General features: G+C 40.8%; 1 long non-coding RNA gene across 1 annotated transcript in view; it reads right to left on the bottom strand.

Annotated features, from left to right (window-relative positions):
• Nucleotides 1–1,254: 1,254 nt before the first annotated feature.
• LOC134472755 (uncharacterized) overlaps nucleotides 1,255–22,477 on the bottom strand; it is a 52,036-nt gene continuing 30,813 nt past the window's right edge. The window contains exon 3 of the long non-coding RNA XR_010042713.1: nucleotides 1,255–1,351. This is a non-coding gene — a long non-coding RNA (uncharacterized LOC134472755). The remainder of the gene's footprint in view (nucleotides 1,352–22,477) is intronic.

The following is a 22,477-nucleotide window of genomic DNA, read 5'->3' as shown; positions in this document are numbered from 1 at the left end:
CGGGAGAGGAGATGAATAATGCCAGGGCAAAGGCTGGACCTTGCATTAGCTGCTCTTGGTAGAAGAAACTCAAGGGATTTCTCTGTGCGCCCACACGGTGCCTTTCCCTGGGCGATAACGGGCACCAGACAACTTCCTCTTTGCAGGAACAGTCACTGGAACTGGGTTCCTGGTTCACTCTGGCCCTGACTGGATTGAGGAACACAAGGAATTATAGAGGCAGATTCTGTAAACTCAAAGTATAATCTGCTGGCTTTAATCCTAATGTGATCCGTAAGGAGTTCCATTTATTTCCTAACCATTTCTAAAATAACTAGAAATAATTATGCCAGCTAAATTTCAGTACCAATGGTTTTTATTGTGTTCACATTTCCCTTATTCTTGCTTAATTTAGGCTACTCTTCTTTCTTCACCATGTCCACTCCATAGAAGGAATAAAATACTAAAAACCAAGATCTATGAACTGGGAAGGAGCTGCGCGGTTCCCAGTATTCTGGGTGTATCTGGAAGGACAGATTTGAATTTGTATCTTTCAGGAGGCTGTCAAAGGGAAGGGCATTTATAGCACTAATATGCTTGGAAAGAGAACTATCTGACCTCCCTGGTCCAGTGCATTACCTTACTGATAAAACTGCAAACTGATTCATCCACTTCTCAGTTATTTCCCTGGTTAGGAAAATTACCATCTATAGAAGTTTAGATTACTAAGAAGAATGATCAGTCTTGAGTTTTCTGATAGAGAATCTGTACCTCTTCACTACAGAACCCAGATAGGAGGCAGAGGGACTGACTGTGCTTTCTTAAAGACCAAGGTCCTGGCCAGCCCACCCATCTGCAAGAAAAGTATGAAAACTGCTTCGCGCATAGACAAAGCAACTTTGGCCACAAGAAGGCTGGCATGTGGCCCACTGAAGGCCTCTGGGATAGAAGCTTGTCACATAAAATATAGGAAGTCCTCTTGATTCAAATTTCAGGTAAACAAGGAATTGTTACTAGTATGAGTATATTATTACAGGCACTATTCAGGACATACTTACATTAAGAAAGTTACTTATTCATCTAAAATCTAATTGAACTAGGTGTTCTATATTTTTATTTGCTATATCTAGCAATCCTAACATGAGGTATCTGCTGATAGGAAAGCTATCAAGTTTATTCACATTCATGCACAAAACAGCCAAGCTAAACTGGGGACCGACGTAAATCCCCAGGATTGAACAGAATCTCAGGAAGGCATAGCAAAATTTTACCTACATTTCATCCTTTTTCCATCATAACTCCAAGGACTACAGTGAACTTCTCTATGACTTGGAAATGGCTTTCTCAGGAAATTAAGCCGGATGCCAGAAACCTGCAAAAGAAAATACGTCCAATTTGCAAAGAATAAGTCAGATTTTAGGTAAGGAAATGTAATTAGGCAAAAGCAGGACGCTGAGAATCACCTCTTTTTGGAAAGTCTAGGGGAAAGTAAATGTCTCCAGCAGAGAAAAGAGAGTTAGAGAGAATATGAGAAAGAGAAAAACAGATAAACAGACAGCAGACAGACAGACAGACAGACAGACAGACAGACATTCAGCCTTCCTGGAACCACTGTCTTTGATCCCTAATCTTCACTGGGGTTAAGAAACACTGTTCAGACAGGCATTGAAAAACAAGGCCTATGCCACTTCCTTGTGGGGCTTTTAAAATGCTTTATGATGATTATGATGATTTGTGTATTACGCGCACAATGTTGTCATAAATTTCAAGAAGTTCAGAAAAGGAAAAAGAAGAAAATAAAAATTATTCATAATCCTGAGATTGAAAGAACACCTCTATATTTCCTTCCGTCCTTTATCTAGGCATCTGCAATTTTTATGGCATCAGAATTAAAGCTTACACTATTTTGTAACCCACTTTTTATCACTTAATATATTGTGAATATTCTTGCATATGCTTGTATAGTTTCTGAGAACATGGTTTTTAATGACTACTTAGTATTCCATTGCTTTTAATGGGCCACAATTTATTTAACCCCTTTACTCTCATTGAGTTTTTATGCCCTTTCCCATTTCTCACTGCTGTAGAGAGCACCACACAGGCCCCTGTACAGACAACTCCGTGCAGCCTTCGTTGTATGTGTGAGACAAATACCTGCTGTTGAAACTACAGGGTCACATGGCTAAATAATGTTAAGATTTTAATTCATATTATCAATTTTTTGTCCAGAAAATCTTACACACAAAATTCAAGAGTCGTTGTTTTCCTTACCAACCTTACCAACACTGAGCATTACCTCTTCAATGGTCTTTCCTAATTTGATCAGCCACCATTACTTCTCATTAATGACATCATACTGCCTTCATTCGTAACTGTGTGAACATTTCTTCAAACGTTTACTGAACATTTGTAGGTGTTACTCAGTGAATGTCTTTACAAAGTTTAAGGCATTTTTTTTCCTAAATACATAGTGAATTATACAAGGGATTTTATACACTAACAATAATAAACCTTGATGTAGCAACAGGCTATAATGTCATCCCATTTATCAGCTAAGATTCTTGAGGGTGTGACATAGTGTCAGGAATTTTCAAATATTTATATAGACTAATCTTAATAATTTTCCTGTGGTTTCTTTCTTCCTACCTAGAAAGCAGAAATATGTGCAACCCTGTTCTCTATGTTCTTCCTGTCCTCTAACACCCACCTCATTGATCTACTGAAAGGACTTGTCATCTGGGAATGACAAAGGGTTCTTTATCAAATCATCAACCTGCTAGCTCAATTTCATTTGCTAAATAATCTACATTCTCTCTGTCTTTTATTCTGTGTTTGCTAAGCAGGGGTGTCATCTTATGGCATGCATCCTCTCTTTCCTCCCTCTCATCCACCTGTTGACATTCCTACCCATACCCCAACCTGTCTCCCCCTTAATCATTATCTACTTTTCTCCCTCTCTATGAGAATTAAAAATTTTGACTATTCTAGGATGTTAGAGTTTTCCCTCCATTTCCATTCTGATTGAAACTGTCCTAAAAACTAAGTTGATTAGCCCTTCTGCTCCCATTGAGTGTATCAACTCCCTGCACACCGTTCAGAATCAAGAGCCATGTCTTTATTCAAGACTCCTTTAACAGATCTCCAGACTACACGTGCTTCACATTGATGTCAGGTGCTCAGGACTAGCTTAACTTGGAGGATATAGTGTGTTACACTGAGCTTGTGGCTTGGAAATCTTGTCCTTTTTTCATGTTCCGACCAATTATTATTGGAATATAGGAAAATCATTGGTTTATACATTCTACCGCCAAAAGAAATTCTGCAAGCAACTTTCTTTAGACTATTCATTTAGAACTAGACATGCAGTCATACCATATGCATATTTTTATTTTTTCTCTAATCTTATTTCCACATCCTGTGGGAACATTCAAAGCAGTAGTTCTAATAATGGTGATCACTACCTCCTCACCTGTGGGGCTTCACCTGAAGAACCTTTTGAGGCTTTTCACTAAATGGACTGTAGTTCTGATTTCATTTTTTTTTTTTTTGGCTTTTTTAATGTCAAAGAACCCTTTTCTTATTCCTGGCTTATTAAGTTTTTATCAGAAATTGATGTAGAATTTTATCAGGTGCCCTCTGGGACGTCATTGAGGTCTCTCCTCTTTTAATCTACTGATGTGATATATTTTATTAATAGATTTCTGAATATTAAAACATTATTGTATTCCTAGAATGGATCTATATGGCATATGAAACTGTTGTTTGCAGTGTGATATATATTATTTAGGACTTTTTGTTCTTTGATTCAATGACTACAGACTTCATCTCACCGGGAGCCATCCCAGTCACTGCCCAAGCTTTGTCTTTTGGTGAGTTGGATGTGGAGTTTCCCTCACTTTTCAGGTTTTAGATTCAATCCTCAGCTAGCTCTGTAAAATACACAGGAAACACTATTTCCCTATGGTATTGAGTCTTTCAAATAGCAAGAAGATCACTTGTTCTGACAAGATGGAAATTCCTCTCTCCCAATTCTAAAATTATTCTAGAAAATGACCACAATAGTGAATAAAACAGAGAGACTAACACAAGAAATTATTTGAAAGTATTACAATGCTATAACAATTAAACTTTAAGAACTTTTTATAAGAACTGTGGGAGCAATGGAACCCAAAATGTGTGACTGTTCATGTAAAAAAGAAAGGAAAGAAAGTGATCTAAAGGACATAACTGCAAGTATAATTAAGTATGTAGTATAGAAAACCATATTACTGAGTATTTGTTGGATCATTGAACAGAACCATCTGCAGTCTCACTGTATTAATGTTCACTTTGTATGCTTTAATTTTGTAACCTGGACAACTGTTTCTGAGATGACAATATGTAATCTATTAACTAGTGAATTCTTACTGTATATTTTTTCTCTTGAAATTCTGTATTACTTGTAGGCTTTTACTGTTTTGTTTTGTTTTGGTTTGGTTTTCTCTTTAAAAAAAACAAAATAACAAAAAACTTTAAGAACTTTTGAAATTTCTCTCCATGGTTATTAACCTGTATGTATTTGCTTCTTTTTAAGTTAGACATGAAAATTCATATTTTCTTCAGAAAAATCTATTTTGTTGTGAGTTTTTACCACTGAGTTACGTATAATATTTCTTAATAGTTTTTATTACAATCAGGTTAATGATAACATCTTCTTTTCCATTTTCCTCAACTATGTTCATTAATTCATTTCACATATATATATTTTCCCATTTTTATGCCTAACTCTGATTTATTGATGTTAATCTTTGTGTATATGTTTATTTCTATAGTTCTTAAATTTATGAAGCTTACTATTTTTCTGTGTTCTGATTCATAAATATCTCTGTTATTATCTTTACAATTTTCTTTTTTAAACATCCTTAAACTTAATATTCTAGGAGTGTAAAATCATTAAATTGGGTAAATATTAGAAATATTTTATTGCTATTTATTCTTGCTTAAAATGGACATATTTAATAGGATGTATTGGAACCCTGAAATGATTTTGGGCTTCCTCTCTTAATTTTTGAAACGATCTTATTTTTTTAAGTATTTGATAATTAGACATCTGGTTCTCTCTCTCTAATATTCACTGGGTAAACATTATCTTAATATTTTAAGTGTACTTCAGTTTTTGTTACATCTTTGTTATTAAAGTACACATCTGTTTTGTTGTAGCTGTAAATATATTTGTACAATTTGTTCCTAAGGAGAATTATATTTTTTCTCACTTTTTAGTCATCAGTTTCCACAAATATATCATATTCATTATTCTCTTTCTTTGGATGACACCGAAGTCACTAAACCTCAATAAATACTGAATAAGCACTATTTATGTGAAGCCCAATTTTTATCTACTAATTTTGGCCAGCTTCTCCCTATACTTCTGTATATACTAAAGTCACTCATGTTAATCATGACTTTGTCAATTTCTTCTTGTATTTGTATTTTTACTTTATATATTCTAATAGTTATAGACTACATAGAGGGATTATTATTCATGTATATTTGTGGTGAATTCTTCTTTCCGTAAATTCCAGAATGAACCACTTGAAACTGCTCAAACACTAGTTGATAGTAAGATTGCTTCCACTGTTCAAGTTTTGTCCTTCTGTCTCACCCATAATATTTCAAACTTTCCATGTCCTTTTATTTTAGATACATCTCTAACCAATATTTTTATTTAAAAATCAAAAAAGAATAAAAACAATGACAAAGAATGTCAAAACAAAATAATAGATTAATAGTGGTTGATATATTGCATATTGTTATCTTCAAAGTACTTGCTCAGATTACAAGATATGGGCATGAAAAAAATGATCAAACAATGAAAATACAAACCATTCTTTTTGATGACTAAAGATTAATAGTGTAATTATTTATCATATATATGACGTATATGATACCATATACATATCATATATACAATATACGTAATCTTTTCCCTTCTATCTTTTCTCTTTTCCCCCATCCCAGTTGTTTTTACCTTTTGAATAGTTTCTTCCCCTTTCTCTTTCACAATCAAACGACTTACATGACAACTTCCAGTCTTGATTGAAGAGCAGGGTCAAATTAAAATCTATTGGGAATGACCCTGCCCTCCAGTCAAGACTGCAAGACTGTTGCGTAAGTAGTTTGATATATTCACATGCAGTCCTGGACTTATTTCCATTGGGCCTCATTTTTAAAATGTTTCTTTATTGCTTTTCTTTTGCAAAAATTTTTTTAGATTTTTTTTCTTTAATGATTCACAATGAGTAAATCTTATTTTTATCTCATGCATGGTTATTCTTATATTCCTTTTTTTCAAAATCTTGTATTTTTTCCTAGGTACCATTAACATAGAGATAGCATTCAAAAATTGTAAAGGTGTAAAAACAGAAAAGACCTAAATTTCGAGTTGGAGACATTCTTTCTAGCTGGGCCTACCTATAATCCCAGTATTCTGGGAGACTGAAGCAGAAGGATTGTAAGTTTGAACCCAGCCTGGGCAACTTAGCAACTTGCAAGACTCCTATCTCCAAATAAATAATAAAAAGTGCTGGGGATGGAGCTCAGTGCCAAGGCCTGGGATTAATCTCTAGAGCTGCAAAACGGAGGGGGAAACAACATTTTGCCTACATTTTCCATAAATAGGACTCCACAGAAGGAAGGGCTGGCTTGAACTATGTCTTCCAAAGAGACAGAGGTCATCTAAAAACTGCTATCATCCAATGTCTCTTCCCAAATAAAATGAAAATCTAAATTTAACATATATTTATTTCTTCCCTTCTTGCCTCATTTGCCAATTTTTGCTTATTATCAAACAGCTAACTAGATAATTGGTATTAAATTGTTTTCTTAAATTACATATTTTTGCTTTCAATAATTATGTTTGGTACTGGGGTTGCTTTTTAATCACAGGACCAGGTTATCTACACACTACATGTCTTGCTGGTTTTGCTAATCACTGTTTTGGTTTTTTGTTGTTGTTGTTGTTGTTGTTGTTTGTTTTTTGTTTTTTTCTCATTGCTATTTTTCCCTCCTTCTGCAACTGGCTATAGTGCATTGTCAGTTCATTTCTCAGGAAGAGTACCAGTAGTATATTTTTTCAGGATTTTTTGTTTTTAAATCTGAGAAAGTCCTTACCGGTGTTACTGCTGGTGGGATCTAAATGTACACTCTGTCCGCAGACCAGGCCCTCAGAGCTGGGGAGCTGGGGGCGATGAAGCTGCTTGCCGGGTCTTTCCTAGTAGTTTTCAGTTGAGTAGAGTCTGGCTAAGTCAGTTAAGTTGTCCAGATTGGGTTCAAACTTGAAATCCTCCTGCTTCAGTCTCCCAGAGTTCTGGGATTGTATGGATGCCCAGTGAGAAAGAATGTCTCCCATCCCAAACTTAGATCTTCCCTATTTTGACACTTATGCAGTTTTTTCAAGGAAAGGTGAGTACTAAAGACAAGCGGAGATGGCAGCCATGAGGCCAAAGCTACCAGAACCCCAACTTAGCAAAGAACAAGGAATAGAGCCCAATCAGGAGGGAGAGGCGGGAATCACCCCCGACCTACCCCTACCCCGTTTGGCCCCCCAACCTGCTGCTGCCCCCTTATGTTGGCGAGGCCACGGCTGCTCCTTGGGGCCAGGGCAGGGTCCTGATCCCACTCAACCCACGTAGGGAAGCACGGCTCAGTTCTTCCTGAAGGGTACTTGACCTGTGGAAGTCTGAGAAGAGCAAATGCCAGCCTTCTTCCCAAGGCGCGCCCTCTTCCAGTTCCCCCTGGGCCTGGGCCGAGCTCCCCAACCTGGAAAGGAAGCCTTAGCAGGAGTTAGCAGGCTCGCTGGCAGCACCTTCTGGTCAGAAGTAGGACGCCAAAAACCACCACAGGCTTTCCCAGGCTACTGTGGTGAAAAGCGCTGCACCTCAGCCTACCTCCTGCCCTGACCCCAGTGATTTCCAGCTCCAGGTAGGGAGGGCCAGGCTTGCTTTTATTAGGAAACATTTTTATTTTGCCTTTCTGATTCAAGGAGCAATGCGAGGCAAAGATGTGGCGTTCTCACATCACGGTTAAAGTAAAATTTCCTATAGATTTCCTAACATCCCGAGACCAAGAAGGTAAATATGTACTTTCCCCTGTGCGTTCGCATTTTTTTCTTTTTTCTTTCTTTTTCCCGAAGCCCCTGTTTTGCGTGGCTGACAGGAAGGCATTGCGTGGGAACGCCTGTAAATCTGCAGTAACCCAGCCACCGAGGGCAGCGGCATTCTTTATCTGGCTCCCTATCGATCGCCTCTAATGAGCACCAGTGCAGCTGCGGCTAATGGTGGTGCGTCTGGTGTTAAGGGCAAATGTGGGAGAAGATTATCAACCCAAGGGGCTTAACAGTTGCTGGACGGCCCGAGCCCTCGGGGCGGTGATGCACTTGAGAGGTCACTGAATCAAATGAGGGGAGAGATTCAGTGCCTGCCGCCGGAAGAAATGCGGCAGGACTGGATTTTTTTCTTTTCCAACAGAGACTACAGGCATCAACAAAACCGTTACCTTCTGCTAGTCATTAGTCCCTGACCCTTCACCCGATAAGAAGGCTCCTACTGGAGCCGCCTCGTCCTAATTATGACTCATCAGACGGCAGCAATCCTACCCAATTAGTGGGGCTTAAGCGAGGGGCACTTGATAGAACAAGGGTCCCAGCCCGTGCGAGACAAGGAAGGACAGCAGCCTGCTCCAAGCCGTCCACCCCAGCCTGCTCCTTACCTGGGGGGCCAGGGGGCCATTTGATCTGATGTGCTTGATATTTCATTCACTGTGTTGCCTTCCACCCCCCTCAGAGATCTGAGAGGGGCCAGATGAGTGGCCATAAGAGGTGCTGAGACCAGTGGCCTTCAAGGGACAGCTAACCTGCAGATCCTACAGAATGCTTGCAGTCAAATGTTAACACAGACAGGGAGCCACAGGTATTAGACAAGATAAAAAAAAAATGACTGGCAAATGCCTCAGGGGTCGGGCATGTTGCACATTCTGAACTTTAATAGCATAATGGAGTAATTGCAGCTGGGAAAAGAACCCAGACCCTGCAGGACAGACAGAAGGGTGTGCTAAGGAGGCCAGGGCCACGGGGGAAGGGAGGCGAGTGACAACCCATGTCCTCTGCTCTGCAAAATAAGAAAAAAAAAATGCCCAAAACACTATTTATTTTAATGCTGTAAATAAGCAATTTAAATATTATCCTAGTTCCATAATAAGTAACATGGTAACGTGGTGCCCTGCAGTTATAACAAATTATTTATTAGGTTTTTTAAAATTCTAAGACAGTGTCTTTGTAACCAGGAGATTTCCATTGGGTCAGATCATTAAAAATAAGGGTGAAGGTCTGCCCTGCTGCGGGAGGGAGCACAAATCTCTGAAAGGCTGCTGGTAGCCACATTTTCTCTGTCACTTTTTTCTACAGTTGCAGGAAGGTCTTTAAAAGTGGTTATCCCACAAAAGGTCACAAACCTTCAGAATTCATCCTGTATACTGCCAGCCCCTTTTCACACATCTGGCAAGAAAGAGTGGAAAAGACCAGAGCTGATTGCTGGAGAAACCCCTCCGGTTGTAAGCTCCGGTGTGTACACATTAAGAATAATGACTCCGAACAGCAATAATTTGGAAGTGTTTGTTTCCAGGCCCCCTGCAACATGGCATGAAGGGCATGGGGTTTAGCAAAGTCTGTGATCAGCTTTCCCAGGAATAAAAATCATGAGGTGCATTAACTTTTACCAGGGGAATATAAAAGACAGCTGCTACTGAAATGGTCAGTATTAATGAAAGAGAGTGTTCTTATGAGTAGTTGTAGTCACTCTTTATCTCTTACTAAGAGCCTTGCATACACACCCAGCTGAGGACCTCACTTGCGAGTCCAATGTTAGATGCTACTGAACATGCAGAGAAGTAGAAGTTTGGACTCCTGACCCCAGAGAACCCAGAGGTTTGGGCAAAACTGAAAACACTACAAGCTACTTATAGCTTATGGGGATACTAAGGGGATGCCAAGGGCAGGACACTAAGAGACTATAGGTGCTCAGAGTGGGACCCCACGGAGCCGGGATGACAGGGCAAGAAAGGTCACAAACACATGCACCAAGCAGAGTAAGATTTTGAGCAGCATTAGGAGGCACAGAGTGGGGGAAAGAATCCTGACAGGTAACAGAATAAGTAAGGGGACGGGGACATTCAAGGAGAATATTAGACAGTATGTAGGAGATGCTATCAAATATATTAACAAAAGATATAAGAATCAGATGGATCAAAACATGAAAGAAAAGTACAAGAGTGAGCTGTTTAATGGGTTTTATGTCATCTTTAAGCATTCTATAATGCGCACATGTACCCTTAGAGAAATATAATTCCATCTAAAAAAATCTGTGTCACAGAAATGATAAACAGACACATCTAGCAGGCTGCATTGGAAGGACAACTGTCCACAGGTCAGAAGCTCCACGTAGTGAAACTCTGATTTGTCCCATTGTAAATCCAGCTAGTTTCAAAGTCAGAAGTTTCTCCATTAACCTGCAGGGCTATACACTGAGTGACAAAGTCTCTGCCTACCTTGCTTTAGAAAGCAGAGACAAAAATAGTGGTTGGAAAGGAGAGAGCTGGTGAGGATGTGCGGGTAGATGTGATCGATGTATAGAAACAGAAATTAGATAGGTACTGAGTTTATACTTCCAAGTGTCTCACACTGAGACAGACCCAAGGCCAGATTTCTACTCTGAGGAGCCTGAATATTATGGGAAATTACCTGTACCATGTCCCTTCTGTGCAGCAACCCAGGTAAGGCCCTGTTTGTCCACATCTATGATGCAAAACTTCATTGGATGATTAAATTTTTATCTGCAACAGCTCTTCCCTCAGCTCCCAGAAGCCGTGTCTTTAAGAATCCCTTGTATGCAGAAGTACATCATCTCAGAAGCACTGTGAGACTCTCAGGTCCACAGAGGGCACCCCATTTAGGCACCGCACCTATTATCAGTATGTGGTTGCATGATAAACATCGCAAGACCAATCAATGGGCATAATCTATCTAAAAGTGGTCACTAGGAGAGACATCCAGTCATATAACAGAGAAGAAAACTTCTCTGAGACTCAGCAGGATGCAGACTCCTGATCACATCTTGGCAGGATTGGGTGCCATTTTAGGCTGAGCCACCCGGGTCTAGCTCTTTCCCAACTGCAAACCACACGCCACCAAGTGTGCTGCCCTGGAAAGATAGAATGGATGATGAAAGCCCCCAGGTGACTCCACTGCCCCCTGAAAGGCTTTTGGCTACCCTCTCCTCAACTTGCACCTAGGACATTTCTCCATTGACTGTGCCAATAACCATCAAAACACAAGCATAGTCCTATGACATTTGGCTCTGAAGGAATGGCCCACAGATGAATGTTTACAGTAGTGAAACAGGAATCAAAAAGATCTTGGTAAGACAGTGACAGGAGAGAACCAGGATCTTCTGGGTCTCCTTCCCAAGCTTGGTCTGAGAAGCCCACCCCTGGACATTCCGGATAGGACCACACAAGACAGTGCTCCCAACACAACCAAGCCAAGTCAGCTAAAATTCAGCCCCAGGCTTATCCAGGGGGAGGTGAAGAGGAGGTGAGGTGGACACCCTTAGAGTGATCTCTCGGTCTTCACACAGTATGAATGCCATGGCATCTAAGGAGTGTGCCTTCCCACTAAGACACAAATGGATTAAATTACATAGGTGACAGTAGTTCCTTCAGGCAACCCCCACCTACCATGCTTACTTCACTTCAGATTTCCCATTTATCTATAGCCTCGACTCTACTTCTGTGACAAATCAATTAGGAATTGAATGAGGCTAAGGCATTCTAATCAAATAGAGCTTGTCTTCGCTGGGAAGAAAGCTAGGTGTTAGGATCCTTGGATTCCATTGTACACAGAAGCTTCTGGCAGGGGATAAAGTGCTCACAGCAACATAATGCATCTGCTATCATCCTGTTCTTGACCTTTTCATTTTGTGGTATTGTAAAACCATGGAGAATCAAAGAATCACAGTTCTGAGAGGAAATTTAGAAGTTAGAGATCCCAGTCCTTTAACTCTCCAAAATGGCATGTTCAAGGCTCCAGCAGCTGTTTGAAGGCATAATGGAGCTGAGGCTGGATCCTCCAGGCCAGGCACAACCAGCAGGGCTCCAGACCCCATAGTCTCACTTAAGGAGATAGGTGAGGTCTTGGCTTTAGAGCCAGTCAGCCTCAAGAGCAGATTTTACATCTTCAAGGAGTCACTTCTGCCTCCCAGGACTCTTCTCTCTACATTTGACCATGTAGTATAGCAAGTCATATGTCCCAAACCCCAAGCTGGCTCCTGCTGACCCCTTCCTTTGTCCCCCTCACTTTTCTGCTCCAGCATCTCTGATCTACACACTGTTGTCTGAGCACTCTATGCTCCCTCCTGGAGCTGGGACCTGGCTCACCATTTCTTTCTGCCTCAAATGCCTTTCTCTCTCTTCAGAGCCTGAGCCTTTTAAAATGTACTCTTAAAAGTCAAAACACTGAGTATGACCAGCTCTACGAGAGTTTCCTGACACTTTCTCCTTCCCCAGCTCCTGACAATCACAGGTTTCCTGTGGAGAAGGGAGGGTCATAGTAGCATGTCATAACCATTGAAGAGAAGCAGTGTGATTCTTTTATGGGTAGAGGTAGTTTTTATTTATCTATTTATCTGATCTTAAGTTTCCAGCAAATGGCTGGCCCAAAGGAGGTGTTAAATAATTGACAAATAGGGCCTATTCAACAGGGAGTCAATACAGGCCAAGGTGACTACAGAATACAAAGAAATAAGCTTTAGGATGAGGTTAGGAAGCGCCATCATGGAGCTGCCTGCTTGTTTACTACACGTGCAGTGATCTTTAGAATCCCTGAGAAAATTCCTGGCATTTTCTTATGCTATGTTATGCTGAAAAAATGACCAGAAAATGATGCAGACTAAAAATAACTGCATTCTGCAGACCATTTAGGTGCATGCACAAGAAAATCAATTGTTTAAAAGGAATTTTCATTATGTTCCTTTATTACTATGCATCAAGTTAAGTAAATGTGAAGACGCTAAGCCAAGTGAACTGACAGATGAGGAGCATGGTTGAGGGGAAAGGTATTGACATTTCAACATGAAGAGGTCTTCAGTTTTGCTAAGATTAATCACCAATGAAGAGGAAGATCAGTGCAAAGAAATCTAAGGGAAAGTTTCTCCCAGATGTGGGATCCCCCATATCATATTCATCTCAGAGAACCTAACTGTGGAACCCACAGCCAAACCTCCAGCAGTGCCTGGTGCATGTGGATCTGGGAAAGAACAGGAGAGCTGGAATGAAAATTTTTGTAATGAAAATGAAATTCTATTTTTGCATTGTGTTTCATGAAATGTTTGGTTCCCATACAATGATACATCACACAAAAGAACACAACAAAAAATGTCAGGTTGCAATTTTCAGGCGAGCAAGGATCATTGCAATAAAATTATTCTATAACATGACTCTTTTGGTCATCACACAAATCTACCGCCAGCTTAAAACTAAGCATGGACAAAGACATGCATGTAAAGAGTAAAATCTGAATAAATTCAATGGGTTGTTCCAGTGTCAGTACCCTGGTTGTGATGATGTACTATAGTCATATAAGATACTACTGCTGAGTAAACAGTACACAATATCCATCTATATTGTTTCTTACCACTTATGTGACTATCATTATCTCAAAATAAAAAGTATTTCATAAAAAATAAAACTTTTCACCACTCAGGTTAAGGTTCTGAATAGCACAGAAACCATAATGAATTTGACCAGTGGGCTGAGTTTTCATATCTATGGCACTTGCAAAGCTATAACTAAAGAATTATTTTGTTCTGTTTTGTGCTTTGCTTCCTGTTTGTGCTTTTCCAGATGTTTGCTTCCCTGCTCAGTTATCAGATGTGGGTACTCTGCAGAACCCACCAAGAGCACCAGTCAAGGAAGAAATGGCCGAGTCTTTCTCAGAATCCGAGTAGTCCATGGCACACAAAGGCAGTCCTGGTGGAACAGACTTCTATGTGTTGCAGGTCTTTTACTTTTAGGATCATATAATAACTGAATGATGTCCTCTGTTTACAAACCAAATGACAAATCAGGTCCCAGTGATTGATTTCCAGTTGCACAGCAGATGTTTATAACTTGAGACTTTGACCAACTGAGTGTCTGTCTTAGTGAGTCTGACTTAGATGCTCCAAACTTTTGTCATTTCCACTGCAAGGGCAAGCTAGATTTGCTTATCTTACCATCTTCAGGGTCCCTGGCTGCTGCTGCTGTTTTCAAAAAAAAAAAAAAAAAACGGTACAGGGGGCTGGGGATTTAGCTCAGTGGCTAAAGTGCCTGCCTGGTAAGCGGAAGGTCGTGAGTCAATCCCCAGTACCAAAAGAACCCAATAAAAACATGGAGTACATCTGCAGAAAGCAAGAAAGGAGTAGCTAAATCTGTGTCTCAAATAAGAAAGCATGGATTCCCAGCCCAGCACGGGACCATAAACAGCATATCCAGAAACATTGCCAGAAGTAAGCATTACAATGGTTCCTAATGTGTAACCTGTCACAATGTAGCCACCAGGACCCTTTGCTAAGTTCTAAGGATAATGCATTGTCTCAAATAACTGAAAAACTCCAGGGATAGCCTCAGAGCCAGCTTTCCCAGAGGTATACTCCTCTAGGCCGCGCTTCTTTGCCCAGCTATGTTTTCTTCTGCTTGGTTTATTTTTCAGTAGATTCCTCCATAGCTTCAGGCTTTGGTCTTTCAAATTCATGGAAAAAGCAAGTATCCCTCCTGGGAGTTTCAGTCTAACCCTAGGGACAGACTGTGTGGGTCCAAAAATATCTTGAACTCATCACCAAAACAATGTCAGATTCGGAGAGGTGGGGGACTCTGACTGGATGCTGAGGACATGGTTCTTCACAAGTGGGGCCAGAAAAAAAGTGGGGTGGGACCAGTCACTATACTCCATTCTTCTAGTCCCTTGACTGATCTGGACGTGGTGATGCAACAGGGGCTAATCTGAGTCTAAACAAAGCTGAAAAAAAAGTGGGGTGTTGAATTGACCTCAGAATCAAGGAAGATTTTTCAGGATGAAAACAGGGCTGGAATTTCTCTTTTAAAAGTATTGAACAGAAGAAAATACATATAGATCAACAAAGCACACTTACAATTCCTAAGGACTGGCCAGAAGACTGATTTTTGTAGATAATTTTTAAACTTAAAATTTTCCAGGTTTGCAGTTTGCTTCAAACTGTATAGAAAAAAATACAGTTTCAAAGAATTTAATTTGCAAAATAATCTTAAAGGAAAAGATGGGCCCCGAGATAACCTGCTTTTAACCTTCAACTAGTACTTCTGGACATCATTATGGCTATTAACTGCCTTTGATACTAAGGTTTTGGTACTGAAATTATTTTTTTTAATTATACATTTTCTCAAGCCTCTGCATTTTGTTTATGAAAGAAGAAAAACACTAAATACATTAATAATAATTCCCCTTACTTTGAAGAAATTTTATGTCTATACAGAAATAAAATATTACAAGGAATTTATAGTTATCAATTAAAACTCCCACTGGCTTACAGAGAATCACATACACATTTGACCATGAATAAATCAAAGGAACAATGTTTAAAATACTTGAGGCACCATCCCTGTTCAGATGGTACCTGCAGAATTCCTTACATTCTGTTCCATAGAAGTGTCATTTTTAAGGAATAATACTTTAAAACTGAGAGCTGTTTTAAAAATTCAAATTTTTCAAGCTCCTAAGAAACCTTAGAGTTTCTTACTCACTGAAGCTTTCTTGGTAACAAGGACAGAAGCAGAACTCAAACATGCTAAAAGGGAGAAGAGGATATTTGATGGGGGGAATTGGGAGGTTACACAGGATGGGTGCATGTGGACAAAGGATGTAAGGATATAAAAGCTACATTCGCCATGCCCTTCCACATCCTTTGCTATCCAGGCTGGCTTTGTTCTCCCAGCTGAGTTCTCTACAAGGCCAAGACCACAACGGTACTTCTGGGGCTCATGTCATCCTAACCCCACAATTAGAGATAGTAGATTTTCTTTAAATCTTTCAGCTTTGTTTAGACTCAGATTAGCCCCTGTTGCATCACCACGTCCAGATCAGTCAAGGGACCAGAAGAATGGAGTATAGTGACTGGTCCAGCCTAAGTCGTATATTCTTCCCCAGTACAGAAGGAATTGGAATACTAGGGTGGAAGAAGATTGGTTCTGTGGCCCCTGTTGGTCCAAGAAAGCAAACAGAGCTTTTAGTCAAGCTGTAGGATTAGACCAGAGCTGCTCAGAGTCCAAACAGCATGAGGTCCACCTGATATTATAATGCAGGTAATAACGTCAAACTCTTCAATGGAGCACATATGATCTAAAAGCAAAATCCTGTTCAATGCAGCTCTCTAAAACACAAATTCCTTAAACAGCTGAATGATTCCCTCCAGTTCCTGTGGGCCCATCTGACCAGGGCCCCAGGAGGTACAATCAAGAGGAATCCAAGTAGCACTTCTGCCCGAGACCCAAGCAGCCCTGTTTCATGCCCTAGCGTCACAATTCCAGCTCCAGATTCAAATTTGTCTTCATTGCTGAAGCTCAGGATCTCACCTTGAGCTCTCCTCTGCTTTCAGACATGAAAACCCCTCATGGACCATTCCGGAGCCATGCCAGAAAATTACCCTTGCTAATTGCAATGAAATAAAGAGAGCCTCCGTGCCAAGCAGCAAACCTATGCTATCTCTACAGCAACTGTCAGGAAAAAAGCAATCCAGAGTCGCATTAAAAGAGAGAACTGAAAGTATTGTGTGCTCTCTCAGGAAATGAAAAGAAAATTCACATCTTTACTTTTGTCTGCCAACAGATGTCTTTCCCTTGGAGGATGTCCTTCCTGCCTATGGATGGGTCAGGCATCAGAGGGCTGGCTCAAGCCAGCAAACCCACTTGAACCACCTGATTCTCCCATCTCTCGGAAGAATACTTAATCCTAATGCTATTTCTTACAGATACACATTAATTCTGCATTGTTCCAGTCACAGAAAAGGCCATGTTCCCAGGCCACAATATTAAACATTCATTTCATGTCTCTCTGTTTCTAAGACTGTCATCACTTTGTCAGGGACACTTGCATTTCTTATGCTCCTGCCTTTCTCAAATTCTGGTTTCTCCATGGATCCCAGAGTTTCCTCCTGCAATTACCTGGTGGCTGCCAAAGCTTTACATCACTCTTTCCTTGCCCATGGCACTGTGGTAGTCTTGGTTGTACCACATCGTGCCAACAGCTGGCTCCAAACTGGCTTGCTGCCTCCCAGAATGGACCACAGCCGCCCTATTTTTCTTAAGGCTTTTGGAAAAGTGCTTGCCAATTTCAACATCTTTGTGTACCATTCTTATTCGACCATTCTAGGCAGGAGCAAAGATGGAGCCAAGGAAAGAGAAAGAAACAGAGAAATAGCACAATAATACGAACAAAATCCTAGAAGCCACCAGGAGAAATAGTCTGAATCTTCACTAATTCTCAATTCTTCCCTTCCTGGTCTCTTAACTGCTTGAGGGTTTTTTCTCAGCCAGGGAGCTGTTTCGTGCAAAACAAAAATCACAAGAAAAGCTTCAGTAATAGTGCAGTACAAACTAGCCGTCAATGAACCCAATTTGTATAAAGTTCTCTCTGATTAAGAACACAATACTGTTTCCTTCATTTTATGAAATCATTCAGATAGAAGGCTGCGTGGAATAGGAAATCAAGTGCTGAATCATGAAAGGCAGTAGATCAAGGTCTTTCATCTAGGAAATCTTTAGCTAAAGAGAGAGAGAAAGAACATCAATCAGATATTATTTCCAATTATTTTTCAAATTGGAACAGAGAAAGAAAACACACACACACATACGCCTGACATGGTGTTACTCGAGTTTGTTGCTGGAAGGAAAGTCCTTGCTTATATTGAAGTAAAGTTCTGAAAATAAGCAAAGAACAGATTTATTGATTTTGGGGGAGTCTGGGTGTAAAAAAGAGAAAGAATAAAGAAGTGCTCTTTGCCCGCTCTGTCCAAATGACATCCCAAGTGGCCTCCCTAATGGTGGGGGAGGGGAGGGGGCAGGTGCCTACCCGGGCACATGGACAGAACTGCCCTTAGGCTAGGGCTAATGGTATTGGCTGAGCCTGCTGTAAGCCTCTCTTTCTAATAGCCAACTTTCTATGTGCGAGAAGACAGACAGATATTGATTGGTCCAAATGCCCTTGAGTTGACAACATCTGAAATGAAAATCCACAAGGCTAGCACAAACTTTCTGCAAGTTCAATTTCTGGAATCTGATTATGACACTGGATTGCAAAGGCATTCGCACATGTAAAAGGCCTCTCTTTTTTTGCACCCCCATTTGGCACCTGTAATTGGAGGGAGTTAAGTGGCTTCATCAAGCTTGTTATTCAAATATCCAACAGAAAGAAGCAAGTGAAGGCTAATCTTGGGGTGATTAAAGAGAGAAACGTTCTCTCACTAGTACAGGGCTAATGTCTACAACAAAACATACCAAAGCCTCATATTACACCCTACCTACAACAGGAGGAGTCCCCACAGCTTAAATTCATGTTCTCTAAAAAGCTAACACATGGAGCTGTTTCTCCAAGTTATTTTGAAGCAGCTCTGGAAAATGGTCCTGATTTCCTGAGTCAGGCACCTAGTGAGTGTTACATCCTCATTATGTGGTCTCCATTACTCTACCACAATTAGCACTTTTCCTTTTCTTTTCTTTCCCAAATAAAATGCTGAAGTTGCAATTCACAGTTGCTAAAGTCCTGGGAGATAGGTTTGTGATACTCTATCCAGCCCTTATTAAAACACGCCTCTTCTGTATTCTACAAATTCTTCTTGATCAATACATCAACTTCAGTATAAACCTTAAGTAAAGCACTCCTACACTGAAGTACACACTGTTCTTGTCTTCATAGGTTATTTAGAAGCATAAAAAGGTAAAACCTTTAAGAACTGCCATCTAGCTGCCTGTGCCAAGGAAACTGCATGGGATACGTGCTATAAGTATTTGGTCATTGATTGGAAACACTGATCCTTTATGGCTTTGTGCTTCTTTCCTCATTAATCTCAGTTAACCCTCTCAAAACAACACCAGCTTTATTGCTCCAAGTATCAAAAACCATCCGTGCAGAGAAGGCTGCCTTTAAAGGAAGGTTTGATTCCTGAAATCATAGATCAGTCAACAATCCTTATCTTAGGAAATGCCATTCCTTTCTTTATTAAAATACTAAGACAAGAAGGAACAGCTTTCTACCAGATGAGGGGTTGACATGGATCAGCCTTGAGTCAGGCCAGGTCATGGGCTCGCCACAATTTTAGTGATGGTGTGTCACTGTCAGCCCAAACCCAATGTCACCTATGCCCAAAACTAGGAAAGGCCAGACCCACTGGCAGAGAAACCAGTGTCTCATGACTTCCACATTTTAAGAGGCTGTGCCTCCCAGTCAAATACGTGTCTAGATTCTGGGCACCGAGCACAAAGGAAATGTTCTCAGACATAAGTGTTGTGTTTCTTCATCCCAGTTTGGTTGATTTATATGAAAGCAAACTTTCATTTTTTCCTCCCAGAGGAAAGATATGTCTCGCATCACCCCTGTCTTGCCAGGGCACTGTCAAAGCTTAGGTCATGTTTTGACGTGGCAACAGCTGACTGCAAACCACCTTTCTGCCCCTTGGAACAGCCTGCCCCATGCTTCCTAAGGTCTCTGCAACTCCGAGTGCCAATTCCAATATTTTGTATCTTTCTTGTTAGTTCCGATAATGAGAGGAAGAGAGAGAGATAAAAAGAGAAGAAATATTGCAAACTCTTGAACATAAAATTCTAAACAGTTTCAGTTACAAAAGTAATGAAAATATCTAGGGAGAAATGTTAAAACCACCATACTGCTGCAGTCAAAATTAAAAATATTCCACAGAGGACTTGAAACCCTACCTGCTGCTGTGAAGTTCTGTACTTCGTATACCAAATCAACATGAATGGAACTCTGGCAGGTAAAAGCCCTTCCTGAATTTATGAAAAGATCAGCATCTGAATATATATTAAAGATAAAGTCTAAATAATTCATTAGAGGCAGAAAAACACCAGCCTAACTTTTAGGTGGGTGCATGGTCACTGGTCCCCGAAGAGGTGGCAGAGCCCTAGGGAAGTATATGCTAAAGAAATTTTGCTTTTATTGCACACAAAAGGCATTGCTTTAAATGGCAGACAGTTTTATTGGGGGGAAAAGCCATAAATCCCTCAGCCTAGCTGAGGATGTTATCTCAGTACAAAGGTGGAAAATAGCCCACACCCATCACCAGAACTTTCAGTGAAGAGAAAAAAGTTCATCAGTCCTCAGCTGAATTCTCTCCGTGTATCTAGAAGTTTGGAAACAGCTGGTGGGCTTATCCCTGAGTGCCAAGAATTGGTCAGAGCCAGCTGTGGACACAGGACAGGAACAGTGATGGAGCCAGGATTGTCTAGAACTCAGCACCAGGGTCGCCAACAGAGGGCCTCTCCTGGGTTCCCTCAGGCTTTGGGTCTGTGCAAGCCAGAAGGAAGAGCAGCTGTAATCACAGCACTGGCTCTGGACTTGGCTTTTCCCTTCTCTGCCCAGGTGACAGTCTTCTAATTTTTTCTACATTTCTGTCCCCTCCACTACAAGATGGAGATTGCATTTCCTACGCCAGCATAGCACCCATATGCACATTCTTCTTTCGGCACTCATAGTCTTTGTCATATTGAACTCCAAGAGTGACTTTTGTCTATTTCCAAAGACAAGATCTGCCTTCTTCAAAACATAAAATTGGTCTTTTTGAGATCAGCAAAATAAATGATCATCAAGCCATGATGGCTGCTCCACAATGTGAGTTTAAGTGTATTATTGAGCAGTGCTCCATTCACCTGGCCACCCAAGATGACTCCAGGGAAGATCACAGGGGTGAAGAAGCTCTGATTTGACGGCAGAGTCACTTCTCTGTATATCACAATTTTCCAGGAGTTCCCAGACATCTGAAGAACTCTTTTCTTCTCTCATTGTGACCCAACCTACCATCAAATGAGTGGACCAAACAAAAGGGGAAATTATTAAAACAACTTAACTCTCTTTTCTGTGCATCCCAGGCTCTCTGGCCCACTGTCTTCTCAGGGTACTCATTTTAGAGAACCCTGCCCATGCTCGGTCCTAATGACAGGCATCCCTCATCACCCTGAAGAGTGGGGGTGAGGGTGAGATGCTATGGACTAACTGGGTAAGCAAACCATTCAGCCCTGTCACTGTCATCAGGAGGACACCAGGTCCTGCATAGCCAACCTCAGGTAACACATCCCTAAGCCGCATGTGGACATAGCATGACTAGCACTGGTCAGGTGAGTGGGGGCACTCAGGGATGGATGCTCAGGGAGGTGCAGCCCACTGCATCCTCCATGCTAGGCCAGCTCAATGCCTGGGACCAGAAGGCTCATTCTAGGCTCTTTGCAGAAGAGAAATATTGCTTTTTTTGACTGGGAACAAAAGATTCATTGAAAATCAATTCATTATGCTTTCACACAGCCTGCTGCCTCACTGCCCTGCGAGCTGTCCCTTCCATCTTGTTCCTCAAAAGCACAAAAGTGGGGTTCCTCCTAATCTCACAGTAATACGTATTGTTTGCACATTTATAAACATAAAGAAAGAAAAGAAATTGAAAATACGTATAATTCTAATTATTCTTCCCATAATAATTTGACATATTATCCTAATTGTATCATGATCATATCTAGCTTTTTAAAAACCAAAAGGTTATGTTTTACATACTATTTTATTACCTGCTTTTTTCACTTGTGAACATAATCTGAACAATTTTCAAACCCTTAAATATGTTCTCTCAGTGTCATTTGAGGAACGTAAAGCTGTAACAGCCTGTGTCTACTCCAGGCCCCACTCTTCCGCATTTCAATAAGCAGCAGTATGAGGAGAATCCTCACCTGCCTGTATCTGTGCCCACCTCCCCAGCTATTTCCCTAAGAATAGATGCAGGCAACACAGGTTTAGCTCAATCAACATGCATTTTCTTTCTTTTTTTTATTTACAAAATTCTTTTATAAAACAAATGCACAAAATAAACAGCAACTTCCTGAGTTAGCAAGCTGGCACCAGTTTTTCAGGGTACATTCCCCACGTGGGTTCCTTGGTCTCACCTCTGTGCTTTTTATACCACCTTTCAGTGTGTGGTTAGCACTCTTCCTGACCTCTACAAAGACCACCACCTTGATGCCTCTCCTGGCAGCCTTCTGTCTACCCACAGCTTGATCTCAGGTGTTAGGGGAGGGCCACACCTCCTGGACAGGAGGACACACTACTGACAGATGTCACAGCCCTGTGTAGGGTCACCTTCCCTTACATGCTGGAGTTCACTTCTGTTTCTGCCAATATTGTTCCCAGAGA

This window comes from Cavia porcellus, unplaced genomic scaffold (assembly GCF_034190915.1).
Source record: "Cavia porcellus strain 051 isolate PalLab524CR breed Dunkin Hartley unplaced genomic scaffold, mCavPor4.1 scaffold_2, whole genome shotgun sequence".
Taxonomy (NCBI): Eukaryota; Metazoa; Chordata; class Mammalia; order Rodentia; family Caviidae; genus Cavia; species Cavia porcellus.
Note: the sequence above shows the minus strand (reverse complement) of the source record. Positions and strands in the feature narration are given on the sequence as shown.